This window comes from Saccopteryx bilineata, chromosome 1, assembly GCF_036850765.1.
Source record: "Saccopteryx bilineata isolate mSacBil1 chromosome 1, mSacBil1_pri_phased_curated, whole genome shotgun sequence".
In the NCBI taxonomy this organism is placed as follows: Eukaryota; Metazoa; Chordata; class Mammalia; order Chiroptera; family Emballonuridae; genus Saccopteryx; species Saccopteryx bilineata.
Window position 1 is genome coordinate 241,721,868 of NC_089490.1, and position 6,000 is coordinate 241,727,867.

A 6,000-nucleotide genomic window follows, 5' to 3' on the forward strand; every position below is an offset into this window, starting at 1 on the left:
ACCTGGATTTTAAAGAGCATTTTATGAATTTGACTCCAAAGGCAAGAGAAGTGAAGGCAAAGATAAACAAATGGGACTACATCAGACTAAAAAGTTTTTGCTCAGCAAGAGAAGCTGACAACAAAATAAACAGACAGCCAACTAAATGGGAAATGATATTTTCAAACAACAGCTCAGATAAGGGCCTAATATCCAAAATTTACCAAGAACTCATAAAACTCAACAACAAACAAACAAACAATCCAATAAAAAGAATGGGAAGAGGACATGAACATACACTTCTCCCAAGAAAATACAAATGGCCAACAGATATATGAAAAGATGTTCATCTTCATTAGTTATTAGAGAAATGCAAATAAAAACTACAGTGAGATACCACCTCACACCTGTTAGATTAGCTATTATCAATATTAACAAGACAGGTAATAGCAAATGCTGGAGAGGCTGTTGAAAAAGGAACCCTCATTCACTGTTGGTGGGAATGTAAAGTAGTACAACCATTATGGAAGAAAGTATGGTGGTTCCTCAAAAAACTGAAAATAGATCTACCTTATTACCCAGCAATCCCTCTACTGGGTATATACCCCAAAAACTCAGAAACATTGATACGTAAAGACACATATAGCCCCATGTTCATTGCAGCATTGTTCACAGTGGCCAAGGCATGGAAACAACCAAAAAGCCCCTCAATAGAAGACTGGATAAAGAAGATGTGGCACACATACACTATGGAATACTACTCAGCCATAAGAAATGATGACATCGGATCATTTACAACAAAATGGTGAGATCTTGATAACATTATACGGAGTGAAATTAGTAAATCAGAAAAAACCAAGAACTACATGATTCCATACATTGGTGGGACATAAAAACGAGACTAAGAGAGATGGACAAGAGTGTGGTGGTTACCAGGGGTGGGGGCGAGTAGGGGTGCGAGAGAGAAGGAGGAGAGGGGAAGGGGGTGGGGGAGGGGCACAAAGAAAACTAGATAGAGGGTGGTGGAGGACAATCTGACTTTGGGTGATGGGTATGCAACATAATTGAATGACAAGATAACCTGGACATGTTCTCTTTGAATATATGTACCCTGATTTATTGATGTCACCCCATTAACATTAATAAAAATTTATCTATAAAAAAAAAAGCTGCCCAGTCCAAAATGGTGGTAGTATTAAAGATGAGAGGCCCCCTACAGGGAAAGACCTGGGAACCCCAAGGATGCTGAGACCTCCAGAGATGCTGTTGGAAAGCGAAGATGCCCACTCTCCACCCCAAACACAGCAAACGGCATCGGCAGGTGTGAGGGCTGGGGATCTGCGTGTTAATGTTTCCAGGTGGCTTTTGCGTACACCTGAGTTTGAGCATTTAAATTATGAGATACCAACTAACCCCATGTAGCAGAAATAAGACCTTGTGGGAAGAGGCTAGAGGAAAGGTTGTGGCACAACCCAGGGTCACATACAGGCATGGAGAGGAGTGATAGTAGTAACAATTATGACCACACCATCGCCTCCAGGGGTGGGTTCTAGCGGAAACCGCCACCCTATTACAGGGTGTCAACAGGGACTCTGAGAACCTGGCTCACTTGCCTGAGAACATGCCAGGAGGCAGTGGCATAGCTGGGACTGACATCCAGCTCTAAGTGGCTGCATTCAACAGTCACGCCAGGGCACTGATAAGCTGCTGTGGAAATTCAGAGGAGGGCCACGAAATAAGAAGGGAAGGAAGAGCTGCAAGGAAGAGGCTGCCGTGGCAGGCTCAAAGGATTTCACTGCGGAGCAGGGTGGGGGACATCAGTGCGCAGCAAAGGCAGCACACTGGCAGGTCCCAAATGAGCCTCACCTCTTTCACCTTGGGGTCCTTGCTCAAGTTCTCAAAACTTTAAGGCTCAGTATAAACTCCTTATTTGCCTGGACATTTTCACTTAGCCTCTTCCTCTTGGAGCTGTAGTTTTTTGTTTTTTGTTTTTGAGAGAGAGAGAGAGACAGACAGACAGACAGGCAGGAAGGGAGAGAGATGAGAAGCATCAATTCTTTGTTGCTGCACCTTAGTTCATTGATTGCTTTCTCATATGTGCCTTGATCGGGGGGACTACAGCAGAGCGAGTGATTTCTTGCTCAAGCCAGTGGTGACCTTGGGCTCAAGCCAGCAACCATGGGGTCATGTCTATGATCCCACACTCAAGCCAGCGACCCTGCGCTCCAGCTGGTGAGCCCATGCTCAAGCTGTATGAACTCAAGCCGGATGGGCCCACGATCAAGTCGGTGATCTCAGGGTTTTGAACCTGGGTCCTCTGCATCCCAGTCCAACGCTCTAACCTCTGCGCCACTGCCTGGTCAGGCTGTTTGTCTGTTTTAATATGGTGATGTGACAGATGTTTGGTTTTTTGTTTTTTTTTTTGAAACCTAAATTCAAAACTATTGTGCTGATCATCTGTAACATGTTCTTTTCCCCAAAATCACTTTTTAAAATATTTTTGCAGTGTATAAATATATGTAACATTTGGTTTTTGTTTGGATTGCCAATTTGCACATCAGATTTAAAGTATGATGATATTTAATCTATACTAACCACATAAGTAAGTATACTATGAAAATAAGATATCACTGAAGTCTGGGATCTTACCATATTTCCTCTTCACCAAAATGCATTTTCTTAAAATGTGTAAAATGCATGTTTTGGCTGCTGTCAATCTGCTAAATATTCACAAATAGCCCATCTGTCTTGTAGTCTTTCTATTGATCTTTTAAATGTAAATTAAGACTGTATTTTAATGTTTATGATATGCCCCAATTTAAGGATGGTTTGTAAATATCACTGTTGTAAAGTACATGTTCTTAAAATTTTATATTATTCATTCAACAAGGGTTGGGATTAGAGCTAGGTCAGATAGGTGCCTAAACTACATGTTTAAGGAGTCCCTCAATCTCAAGATTGTGCAAATGTCACCTTGGCACTTGCCTAAGCCTCCTTAAATAGTTTGCCCCAGGTGTCGACTTTGCCTCACGCGAGTCCTGGTACTAAACTCAACATAGGTTTACTGAATACTTGTTACATGCCACACAATAACAATGAGTGAGAAAGCCCAGTTCCTTTTTAGGCGTTTGCCTTCTTCAGAGTAGTTTTAATTTTGTTGAATTTGAATTACAGATGAATTTCCAGAGATTGCCAAGTGGCTGATTTAAAGGTCATTTCAATATTCTTTCTGTGATACATCCCAATTCTAGTTAGAAGCCATGTGAAACAAGTTCTAGCCAAAATGATCCAACTGAAAGTTCTGAGGGCTCTGGGAGAGCTCTCTCATCTCTCTGCCTCCTCCTGCCTTGAACAAAAATGCAATGCCTGGGCCTGTGGCAGCCTTTACGCAATCATGAGGGAAGGGCCAAGGGAATCACAGAGATACCAAATTAGAGCCCTAACATCCCTGAGCTGCTGGGTCAGTGCAACCAGCTGCCTAACTTCATATTCCTGTCATGTGAGAAACATAAGCTTCTATTAGTTTAGTCCATCAGTGGTCAGATATTCGCTGTTATTTGCAACCAAAAATCTTCCTAACTGTTACAACGGGCAAAGCTTATTCCTGCAGTGTTTGGGTTGGCTCTCGTTATTGACCTTCACCGGGGTAAAATAACTAGCAATCCAGTGTGAGGAGAGGCTCAGCTCTCCCTGAGAACTGGGAGGAGAGATCTCCACTATAACCTCTTCTCTTGGTAACATTTTATCAACATTTAGCAGCCTCTCAGCACCTTTGGCTATGAAAGAGAGTGAGAGAAAATGCTTAGCTGATAGTCTCATGTAACTAACACAATGTGCTATAAACCCAGGCTTCACAGAACCTGGAGGCCCCAGGGGGACAGCCTCCCTGGCATAATGAACTACCCCCCAGGAATCCTCAGAGGCAGGCGCTATCTCAACAGCATTTTCCCTGCTGTCTCTGCCTTCGCTCTTCCCCTCTGCTCTGCCCTGAGTTTCCGGGGCTTTCACCGAGAAATTACTTGCAATCTCTTCTGAGTCAGGCAGCCTGTCAGGTGGAAGGTCTTCAGGAAGCAAAGTAAGAAAATATCTAAACTACACAAAGGTAAATAAAGGTTTGGCTGGATTTGTTTTCCAAAAAGAAAGAAAGAAAGAAGCAAAACTTGTCCTCCAAACTCCCTGGTTTCAGTGACTATATTCTTAGAACCAACCAACCAAGTAACTTTCCAATATCTCATGTTTTTAGGCTCCATGAGGCCTTGGCCTGAGGGATTTCAAACCTACAGAGGGGATAAACCTCACTGTGCATCTGTCCCCGCTTTTAGCTGGGACCAAAGCTAGGGCTCTGACCACCATTTGCCCTTTTGCAACAATAGTCACCAAAATCACTTATTTAATAACTATTTTACAGTCACTTAAAATGCTTCTATTGGAGTCATCATCTATTGAATGTTTATTTTATAGCCACTTATAAATCCAGCCAATTATTTGCATCCTTCATGGTCTAAATCAGCAATTTTCAATCAGTTTACTGCAAGAATTTTTAAAACATGCAATACCTGACTATTTAGTCAGGGGCACTGATCTCCTTTCCTTTAGATTGTCCAATAAATAAATGACAACAGCCAACACAACAATAGCCACCCAGTGTGAATAAACCAAAATTATACTATTTTTTTTGTCAGATCGGCAAAAAATATATTTTGGGATATGCTGCAGAATTTTAGTAATTAATTTATATCTGCCGTGAGATGAAAAAGGTTGAAAATCGCTGCTCTGAACTGATACTTTCAGAAAGTCCAGAAGTGTTAAGGGATAGAAGTCTGGTGCCCAAGTGCTAACACCAGTGTGGGCTGGCCTCTCAGGTAGGAATTAGATCCAGCTACTCAGAACAAAAACAGGTTGTCTCTACAAATGATCCAGGTTTCTTTTCCTCTCTATGTAAACAAAAGGTTGGAGGCAATTTGGGTAGTCATCAAGGTCCCAAAAAAACTATCATCTTTCTACCTTACCATGTTTTTTTTCCCTCTCAAAGTTGTCTGAAGTTATAAAATAACCATAGCAGCTCCAGCCATTAAATCCATATTCCAGGCTGCAAGAAAGAGAAAGGGGCCAGGGCAAGATCACACTTCCCGGATGAGTCAGCCCCTTTTAAATGGTTCCCAGGAGACTCCACTCATCGCTTTTCACTTCAATCTCATTGGCCACTCTTGCAAAGAAGGCTCGTGCTGCAGTCTGAATGTTTGTGTCCCCCTAGAACAGTGGTCCCCAACCCCTGGGATGCAGACCAATACCGGTCCGTGGGCCATTTGGTACTGGTCCGTAGAGAAAGAATAAATAACTTACATTATTTCTGTTTTATTTATATTTAAGTCTGAACAATGTTTTATTTTTAAAAAATGACCAGATTCCCTCTGTTACATTCATCTAAGACTCACTCTTGATGCTTGTCTCGGTCACATGATACATTTATCCGTCCCACCCTAAAGGCTGGTCCATGAAAATATTTTCTGACATTAAACCGGTCTGTGGCCCAAAAAAGGTTGGGAACCACTGCCCTAGAATGCATACATTGACATCCTAACTCCCAAAGATGGTAGCATTAGGAGGTGGGGTTTTTGGAAGGTGCTATCTATGTGCCTGTTGTTTATGCACCAAGAAGACAGCCCTCACTCAATCATGCTGATCCTCCTGGATCTTAGACTTCCCAACCTCCAAAACTGTGAGAAATAAACTTACGTTGTTTATACACCACACGGTCTGTGTAGGTTGTTAGAGCAGCCTGAGCAGACTAAGACAACTGGGAGATCTAATTCTAGGATGGGTACTTTGCCATCCCCCCAGGGTCTGTTTCTAAAGAGGAGGAGACTGGTTATTAAGTAGGCAATGAACTGGCAGTTTCTGGCACTGTTGGCGAAAGAAATAGCATCCTTCTGGAAAGTAAAGAGTGTGAGCCCTTCCAGATCAGCTCTCCAGAGCCTGGGGCTCTGGAGACATCTAGAGTAACCAGATTTCCCTGATAGA